General features: G+C 42.3%; 1 pseudogene; it reads left to right on the top strand.

Moving 5' to 3' along the window:
* Positions 1 to 209: 209 nt before the first annotated feature.
* On the top strand, positions 210 to 8,709 carry LOC122123932 (annotated as a pseudogene).
* Positions 8,710 to 10,632: the final 1,923 nt, after the last annotated feature.

The following is a 10,632-nucleotide window of genomic DNA, read 5'->3' as shown; positions in this document are numbered from 1 at the left end:
GGGCAGCCTCTGGCTCTGTTTACCCAGTGAAGAAAGTCACTCCCCTCGGGGCAGAGCTTTGTCTGCCTGGGCTGGGTGACTTTTCTTAAGGAGGAGCTGAGCCTGGCAGGTCAGGTCAGGTGCCTGAGACCTCCTAAATGACTCTTTTGTTTTTTTTCCAAGGCCTGAGTTGGAGCTTGCTGCTCAGCTGGGCCTTTTCAATATCAAATATGGAGGTCTCCGGGGGTGAGGATGGTAAGGGTGGCCTTCCCTCCTCTGTTCCCTAAGAAGGAGTGAGTATGTCAGGATTCTACTCACGCTGGAGTCTTGGTTCCTGGGTTGTCTCTGGTCTGTGATAAGCAGGATGAAGTATCTGCTACTTATCAGTTCTTTCTGGTTTTAAGTAGAATCCGGTCACCTGCTGTGTCTGGCACCATTGTCCCAGACTCTGTGTTGTTCTTTTGGCGGCTAGGCTGCTGCCGTTGCCGCCACCACCACAGCTGCAGCTAATGGCAAGTGCTCAGATCTGTCTCCTTGCCTGGATTTTCCCTCTCTGGCCAAACTGTACTGTGATGGCACACTTGGTCATTCTCTGACCTAGGACTCTTCAGTGGAACACTACAACTATTTTCTATGTGAGAGCTTGTTTAGCCTCTAGCTTCTTCTCCTCCATCCTCCTCTAAAGTAATCTGTTGTTGCTTTTTAAAAAACTGGTGACAGTTTCTCATGCCTGTAATCATAACAACTCAGGTGGCTGAGATCTGATAATTGAGGATTAATAACAGCCTGGGTAAGAAGGTCTGTGAGACTATTATCTCATTAACTGGTTACCAAGAAACTAAAAGGGCCCTGTGGGCCAAACTAGTAGAGTGATAGCCTTGAGCACAAGAGAATAGGGATTTCAATCAGGCCCTCAGTTCAAGCTTCTCATATTAATAATTGTTAAAAACAATTTGCCATCATTTGTAATTTCAGCATCCTCAACTAGTGGTTTATTTAAAGCCAATTTGCATCTCATTTTGCACGTATTTGGGTGGGGGAACTAAACTTATATAACATTTAAAAGAAAATAAATGAGCACAAGGGTACAGGTGGCTCACGCCTGTAATCCTACCTTCTCAGGAGGCTGAGAAATGAGGATGTTGGTTCAAAGCCATTCTTGGGCAGAAAAGTTCCCATGAGACTGCTATTTCCAATTAACCACTAAAAAACAAGAAATGGCACTATGGTTTAATCTTGTATGGCAGAGTGCTAAACTTGAGCAAAGAAGCTCTGGGACAGCACCCATGCCCTGTATTCAAGCCTATGTCTGAAGGAAAAAATAAAGATTTCAGGGCTGGGAAGGTGGCTAAGTGGTAGAGTGCTTGCCTTGCATGTATGAACCTTTGGGTTCGATTTCTCAGTACAACATAAGCAGAAAAGCCAGAAGTGGCACTGTGGTTCAAGTGGTAAAGTGATATCCTTGAGGTGAAGAGCTGAGGGACAGTGCCCAGACCCAGAGTTCAGGACCCATCATGGACAAAAAACAAACAAAAGAGTTCAAACAAACGATGTGCACAATAGACTATACACTAAAGATGAAAGATTAAATTAATACATTAATAATTAAAATGATGAACATTGTTCCAATTTTGTAGGTGGTGAATGTAGCAGAAAAAGTGATAAGATATAATGATTCATTTCTAACAACTCCTCCATTTTTCAAACTCATTTACTACTTTTAAACTAAAGAGGCACGTAAGTATCACTTTACAGAAAAACAAAACTGTACATGTATTTTAGCCTGAATTCCACATTTTATAATTTGCCTTTTAGTGAACAATCTATCTTTTCATATAAAATACTTGTGATGCCTTTAATACTTCACATCTTTCCAGTATTTGGTTATATCAAAATTCCTTCCTTCCTTCTTTTCTTCCATCCATTCCTTCATATTCTTTCCTCCTTTCAATCTTAGCAATTAAACTCAGGGCTTCATGAATTTTAGGTAGGTGCTCTACAAAGTGAGCCATACACCTGCTCTTTTCGCTTTAGTCACTTTTGTTTTTGTTGGTCATGTGGTTTGAACTCTGCACCTGTACACTGTCCCTGCACTCTTCAGCTCAAGGCGAGTGCTCTACTGTTTCAGCCACAGTGCCACTTCTAGTTTTCTAGTGGATTATTGAGATAGGAGTCTCACACACTTTCCTGCCTAGAGTTGCTTTGAACTGGGCTCTTCAGATCTCAGCCTCCTGAGTAGCTAAGATTACATGCATGAGCCACCTGTGCTCAGCGCTGCTGTAGCCATTTTTATTACAGGGTTTTCCGTTTATGACCAGGCCAGCATGGATCAAAATCCCTCGATGACAGGGAGGGTTGTGTGTAGCAAGTCAGACACAGTGGGGAAACAACTTTCTCTGCCCATCACAGGGAGAATTTTGGAGGGTTGCATTAGAAATTTCTAGAAGTGGGTTGTGAGGAGAATTCTGCTTCCAGGAGTCTCTTCCCACTTCCCAGCATTCTAGTCCTGCCACAAAGGGTCTATGGTAGAAGGCTCAGGATGGAGAGGGCAGACTCTCATTTTCCTTGTCACCAATCTGCCCACAGCATCAATTGTTCCATCTTAACTATTTCAAAGGACTTCTACCTTGATGATTTTTATGAGCACAAGAAACTTGACATCCTGAAAAAACTTACACAGTATGACAAGCTCAACATGCCCTCTTCAGACTTGCTGTTCTGCTTACATATTCTTCTGGACCAGCTGGAGCAATGCATGACCCGTGAGATCAAGGAAAAGAGTAAATAGTCCTTGTTTAGATGCCTTAGAGCTTTTGAGTAGGGATGGAACCTAGGTTTCAAGGGATGGGCCTGCTTTGCCAAGAGCCCTTTGTACTACCCAGCTTGGCAAAATGTTCTTTTATGGATGTTCTATGCTGGGTAATGTCTGTTCCCTTTTTAAAAGAACTTGGACATAACCACTCATTAGAAACACCCTACCTTCTCATCAGTGTTCAGCCCAAACTCAAGTTCTACAGCTTCTCCTACTAAATCCTCATAGAAGTTTAGTCACACTTTAACTTCTAGAGTCTACTCTAAGACTCCTGTACCTATTTACATTCTTATGTTTGTGTCACTGCAGAGAACTTCCTGCTGAACTCCAGATAAAGAACCCATCAGTGATGTCGCCTATGGTGACTGATGGAGATTGGAAGCCAAAACTGGACTCCAGAAAGCATGTGAACATAGAGACTTTTTTCAATGTGTAGAAAGGCCCAACTAGGTTTTGAGTCCTGTGGATATCCCACTGGTTCTGAACTCCACATGTGATATAGGTGTACCTGCACATACCACCAAGGAAGAAGATGATCCAGAATGTCTTCCATTGATGTTCACAATTCACCTAGATCACATCCAAACCAGTAAAAAATGTTTTGGTCCTGTAGTGCAGGGTAAATATGTGCTAATGGAAAATGACCCCAGTCTATGTTCAAGAAAACCAATAAGTTAGGTTCAAAGTCTAGATTCAGTTGAGGAAAGGGAATCTGTCCTCACAGAATATCCAGACCAATCTGTCCTTCTGCTGGGGATCCAATTTCCAATTGAGAAATAAGATCTGTCCCTCCCTAGACTCGGGAAGAAAATACTGCCTTTAATGAGGAAGTAGATCCTTTTGAGGACTCTGAGGCAGAATTTGTGTCTGAAGCCAACTTAGAAGACAATCCAGATTTAGAGATTGCTTCCCCCCCTTCTTTAGAAAATCGTTATATTTCTTTTTGGTCCTGATTGTTGTAAAATGATCATTCTAGTTATTTTTCTAACGTTATTAAAATGTCAGTATTTATGTTATATTATATAATTCATGAGCCTTAAATGTGTTTTTTTTCAACCTACAATGTAAAGCACCATGCACATGTGTTCTGTGTGTGGGAAAACAGAGTGACAGTGGGATGATCAAGAGAGCCTACTGGATATAAAGGGAATGGTTAAATGCACAGGGAGTTGCAAGGAAGCCAGGCCATGCCTGCATGGGGTGATAAGGTGGCTACAAAAGATCTAGGACATACCAGATCAGATGACCTAGAAAGCTGTTCTGTCAATTGGGACAAATGCTACAATACTTATAGTGGTATGTGGGACTTTCTTCCAACAGTGAGTTCAATTCTATATACATATTCATTGTGCTTTGGGAAATATTGAAGAAAAATTTGGCTCCATTAACATAAAAATTCTACTTAGGGCTGAATATATTTGACAAAATACATAAGAAATATCGACACTGGAAAGTATAAGCCATCATCAATAGAAGAAAGAAGGCTTATATAGATCGACAAACACAAAATCAAGAAGCAATTAAATCAGTTATATGGAAATACATGTTATATTCATTACATTTTATACAGTATATTATATGATATATAAGATCAAATATGATTTTCATACTACAAGGGCTTTTAACTTTTTCAATCTTAAGTATTTTTTCACATATTAGTGCAAAATATTATTGGGGAAAGTGGTAATATAACTTTGATTATAATTATATGAATATATATTTTTGTGTTTCTAGATATAACACTGATTATAAATAGATGGATAAATATAAACATATATTTGTATATCTGTCTATGAGGTGAATATAATGAAACAGGCTACACGATGTATAAAAAGGCAGTTATGAGTTAGTATATGAGACTCAGGCCTGTAATCCTAGTGATGTGGGAAGCTGGGTTCTGAGTTTTAGTTTCTCTTACCCCCATGCCACTAGATTTTCAGAGAAGACCTGGTCCCTCGAGTGTAGCCAAGCGACACGTATGCAGTAGGATCACACTCTGTGACCCCAGAGGAAAGTCAGTAGAAATCAGGACAAGCCTCTTATGCTATGACAGTCTACTCAGTTCCTGTGACAAGATGGCCATCTGTAGAACATCAGATGGAAAGTTGGCATTCCCTCCCAAAATGTTTTTGACTATCCTGAATTAAACCTTATTTCCCTTCCCAAGCTGCAAACACATAGAAATATGCCAAGGGCTCAAGAGAGATGGACAAAGACTTACAAATACATAAAATTATATACTTTTTTTGGGGTCCGGTTGTCAGCTTGAACTCTGGGCCTGGGTGCTATCCATCAGCTCTTCAGCTCAAGGCTAGTGCTCTACCACTTGAGCCACAGGGCCACTTCCAGCTTATTTTCTTTTTGCTTATGTGGTTCTGAGGAATCGAACTCAGAGCCTCATGCATGCAAGGCAAGCACTCTACCACTAAGCCACCTTCCTAGCCCCAAAATTATATACTTTGTTTCAGTAATTCAATGACAAATCATCAAAGGCATATCTTGAATTTTCTTTTTTTAATGGAAATGGGAATATACACTGAGTGCATTAGGGAGTAGGTGATAGGATGCTGAGTTGTGGAATGGACTCCTGGGCATGAGAGACACTTGCCTTGGAGAACTTGTGTGGAGATGCGTCTCTGCACACAGTTTCACAAAACAATGCCCATAACTTGTATGATGTCATAGCCATCTTTCCATAGCAGCAAATAGGTGTCAGGCACTGATCTTGCTCTGAGGTGGACTCAGCAACACAGAAAGGCACAAAGAATGAGAGGGAATGACTGCTAGCCACCAGACATCAGCTTCAAGTGCTGTCTTGACCAGAAACTAAGATAAATTGAGCTGGAGAAGGCTGATCCCTATGCAAGGCTCCTGAGCACTAAGGACCAGGCACTATTATAGGTGTTGGAGAAACAAGTGAATGTGGCTCTCTCCTCATCAATTTCATGCTGAAAAGAAAACCAGAAATCATAATGATAATTTTTATAAATCAGAGACATGACATTGGTAGTTTTGTGGCAACAACTTCACAGCGGTTATGTGAGGAGATATTCCTGAGGAGGAGATAGTTAACCTGAGAGCCATCATCCATGCAATTAACTAGAAGCAGGTACTCCAGGCAGTAAGAGCAGCAAGTACATCCCTCATTGATGGGAAAGGATGTAACTTGCTTCAGAAAAGGAAAACATCACTGATGTGCTTGCTTGTGAAGTAAGAATAAAAAGGTACAATGAAGAAAAGAAGATCAGACCTGAATATCTGAATAAATTATATAGATATTGGATGCTGCGAGTTACAAGAAGAAAAATTCTGATGTTATTCTAAATCTGACATAACCCACTGGAACCAAAATGCTCACATAGTACCTAGACACATCTGATTCACCTAGAGAACACTTTTAAAATGTGATTCTAGCCAGGTTCTGGTGGCTCACAACTGGAATGCGAGCTACTCGGGAGGCTGATACCTGAGGATCACGTTTGAAGCAAGCCCAAAGAGGAAATTTGGAAAGACTCATCTCCAATTAACCACCAAAATTATGGACTTGAAGCTGTGGTTCAACTGGTAGAGCACTAGCCTTGAGAAAAAATTAAAGGACAGCACCCATGCTCTAGGTTCAAATCCCTGGACTTCACAAAACAAAAAGTCAACAAATAAAATTTGGTGCTCAGTCGATCATCACTTAGCATTCTACTTCAATGTATTTAGTATGAGCCTAGGAAGTTACATCTTTAGCAAATGCTCTCCCCTCATATTCTGCTTCATTACCAGTATTCAAACCCCTGGCATTACCAAAGTCTCCTCCCAGTTAGCATAGCAGTCTACCACTGGGAATTAATAGATATATTTTTATTAATCATAATCTATCCACACACATCAAATGAGTAGTAGCTACATTCCACTATTCGGAATGTTTTTTCTCCCCCTTTGAGTTAATAAACCTTACCATTAAAAACTATAGAATACTTATTAAATTAAGTCAACAGTCATCATTCTTCCACCCAATCTTGTAACCTAATTTATGTGCTGTTTTTTTTTCTTTGATGTTGGTGCCCTGTATCTTGTATGTACATTTCTCTAGCTTTGGGAGGTGAAGGGAAAAAACCAAATGCTTAACTAGGGATACAGTTTGACCCATTTTAACAATGAGATCAAGACACTATGTTCAAAAACAAACTTTACAATTTAGGCAGGGAGTGGGAAGGAGGGATATAAAGGAGTAGTTGTGGAGGTGGAAGGGTAGGGATGGTAGGGGAAAAACAAAGGAGGAAGTATCAATGCTTGAGAGGAAATGAACTCATTACCTACCTTATGTAACTGCAATCCCTTTGTACATTATTTTTACAAAAAAAAAAACGTATTAAAAAAGATGAAAAGACCCAGAAATAAAACTACATACTTACAATCATCTGATATTCGACAAAAGAGTGAAAGATGTAATGTGGAAAAAACATAGCCTTGCCGGGTGACTGTGGCTCATGCCTTTAATCTAGCTAATCAGAAGGCTGAGATCTGAGAATGGTTGTTGAAAGCCAGCAGGGCCAGGGAAGTTGATGAGACTCTTAGCTCCAATAAACCACAAGAAAATGGGAAGTGGAACTGTGGTTCAAGTACTAGCCTGGAGATGAAATGCTGAGGGGTAGCTCCGAGGCCGAGAGTTCAAGCCCCACGACCGACACACACAGACACAGACACAGACACACACACACACACACACACACACACACACACACACACACACACACACACACACACACACACACCACATACACAGACATCATAGCCTCTTCAACTATTGGTGTTGGGAAAACTGGACATCAATAGGCAGAAAACTGGAAGTGGATCTCTGCTTGCACTAACATCAACTCAAAATGGATTAACTACATTAAAATCAGCCAAACTACTATAAGACAGAAAAAGGATGACATTATAACTTATAGGTACTGAGGTGGAAGCTGGGCAGCTGCACGCCGAGCACCGGTAGTTGCGCTCCAGATCCTGCAATCTCACACTGCGTGCCTTGACCCAGTAACTGCTTACTCCAGTTGGCCCCTGCAATGGGCGCCATGCTTCCGGCGGCGCCCGGCGCTCAGGGCAGCTCTACTCACCGCCCTGGCCCTGCTCCTCAGGCCACCGGTGACGAGGTTCCCATCTTGCAATGCGAGCACTGTGATGGGATCGCTCAGAGCGAGCCTCTGACTGCAGTGCCTGCGTGTGCCGAGCTGGTGCGCGAGCCAGGCTGTGGCAGCTGCCTGACATGTGCTCTGCGGGAGGGCCAGCCGTGAGGTGTCTACACAGAACTCTGCAGCTAGGGGCTCAGCTGCCAGCTGCCACCAACCGAGCCACGCCCACTGCAGGCGCTGCTGGATGGCCGCGTGTTCTGCGCCAATGCCAGCGGTCCTGGCCGGCTGAGCGCCTACCTGCTGCTGGCGCCCTCTGCCTCAGGAAATGCTAGTGAGTCAGAGGAGGACCTAGGCACGGGGAGCTTGGAGAGCCATGCCCCTCCCAGCACACATAGGGTACCTGACTCCAAGTTCCATTCCATTCACGCGAAGCTGAACACCATCACGAAAGGTCACGCAAAGGACAGCCAGCAATACAAAGTCGACTATGAGTCCCAGAGCACGGACACCCAGACCTTCTCCTCGGAGTCCAAACTGGAGATAGAATATGGTCCCTTCCTTAGAGAGATGCAAGACACCCTGAATCACCTGAAGTTCCCCAATGTGCTGAGTCCCAGGGGTGTGCACATCCCCAACTGCGACAAGAAAGGATTTTATAAGAAGAAGCAGTGTCGCCCCTCCAAAGGCAGAAAGCGGGGCTTCTGTTGGTGCGTGGACAAGTATGGTCAGCCCCTCCCAGGCTTCAACAGCAAGGGCAGGGACGACTTGCACTGCCTCGGCATGCATAGCCAGTAAACCCCACTGCATCAGTAAAATTGGAGCTCCAATATGCCTTACTTTACACAAAAGACTGCCACGGACAGAACAGTACCTGCCTACAGCCTCCACTTACATTACTTTTTGTGATGACCTGGTTTTTTGTGTGTTTTTTAAAGAAAACCAAAGTTTAGACAGAGATTTTAGAAATGTCTATTGTTCCTGTAAATGGTAAACTTGAGCATCTTTCCACTTTTCAGTAGTCAGAAAAGAAAATTAATTTCTCTGTTGCTTTCTGTAAAAATAACTGATACTCCTGCCCAAAGCAGCGGACTTGATCCCCTTCTACAAACCTCTCAACATCTGCCCATTGGAACAGCTGACCTTCTGCCTCCCTAACTTCAGTGGTTATTGTAGAAGACACCTCCTCGTTGCCCTCCGCACTGCTCAGGCCTCATGGAGAACAGGAAGGTCAGAAACTCAAATCACCTAGACATCTCTACCATACACGAGACCCCTGGGCCTCCTGATACTATCTTTGATTCCAAGCCATGGACCCCTGGGCCGCAAAGCTTCTTCATTATCTGCAAGTGACTTGATCTGCTTGGAAAATACTGGAGAGATTGAGGTGGAATATAACTGACCAAGAAAGTTCTATAAAACTGACCCAAAAAAGTTCTAGCACATTCTGGGAAACTTGTAAATGCAGATCTTCCTGACCTCCCAACATTAGGCAGCTTTTTAAGGATGGAGCCCAGTGGAAGGCCCAGGGTGGCCTTGGCTGTGGTCCAGCAGGGCATGGGGGAGGCTGGGAGTGTACCCCACACCTCACAGGCCTCACCAGTAATGGAGTAATCGCTCTGGAGACAACAACAACAACAACAAAATGTTTTCTAATTTAACTCCTAGTTTGGGGTTGAGGATAATAAACTGTTTAAAGGCAAAAGTTTATTTTCACCCCTCATCTTTATTCTTGACCTAACAAAACAATGGTGTTTAATGTTATCTAAACAGGAAAGATGAACAGCTTGTTGAGAGAGCCTCATAGGGCACTGGGAACATGTAGAGAATACCTTGTGTTTGTTGAACTTGAAGTCCAACTCATACTTTATAATTCACACTTATATGCAGAGAGAGAGAGATATGTTCTCAATGGTTAACATTGTGTACAGCATAGCCCAACTATAATAGGATTCATACTAGATAATCCTAGATAGTGTTAATTACTAGAAGGTATAACTATGGCTGTGATCAGGAGAGGACACTCAGTCCAGGCTGGGCTTTTCTCTCCCCAAGGCCAAACCCATGGCAGTGTTAGGTGTGTGGCGATTGTCCTGCCCTACACAGCAGAGAGCTCTCCTTAAGAACAAAAAGAGGTCTCAAGACAGTCTGCCTACCTATTACGAGCTTTCCTTTATTTTTTAAATTTTTTGGGGGGGAAAGTATTTTTGAAAAATTTTGTCTTGCGATGTATTTATAAAAGTAAATAAAGTTTTACCATCAAAATAATAATTAAAAAAATACTTATAGGTACTGGCAGGAACTTCCTGAATAGAATCCCAGGGGCATAACAGATAGGAAAGAAACCAAAAAAATGGGACTACATCAAAGGAAAAAACCTACACAGGCTAGAGACATAGCCACTAAACTAAAAAGACAGCCAACAAATTGGGAAAAGATATTTACCTGCAATACATCAGACAAAGGGCTAATTTTCAATGTATACATGGATCTCAAGAAACTACCCCTCCCAAAACTAATAAACGAATCACCAAATGGGCAGAGGAGCTAAGGAGAGACTTCTCATAAGAAGAGGTAAGAATGGCAAAGAAACATATCAGGAAAGGTTCATCATCCCTGGCCATAAAGAAAATATAAATCAAAGTAATTCTGAGATACCATCTTATCCAAATATCTTGAATTAGACAACAAATGTTGGTGGGGAAGTGGAGAAATTAGAAA

This window comes from Dipodomys spectabilis, unplaced genomic scaffold (assembly GCF_019054845.1).
Source record: "Dipodomys spectabilis isolate Male_0828 unplaced genomic scaffold, ASM1905484v1 ptg000232l, whole genome shotgun sequence".
Taxonomy (NCBI): Eukaryota; Metazoa; Chordata; class Mammalia; order Rodentia; family Heteromyidae; genus Dipodomys; species Dipodomys spectabilis.
Note: the sequence above shows the minus strand (reverse complement) of the source record. Positions and strands in the feature narration are given on the sequence as shown.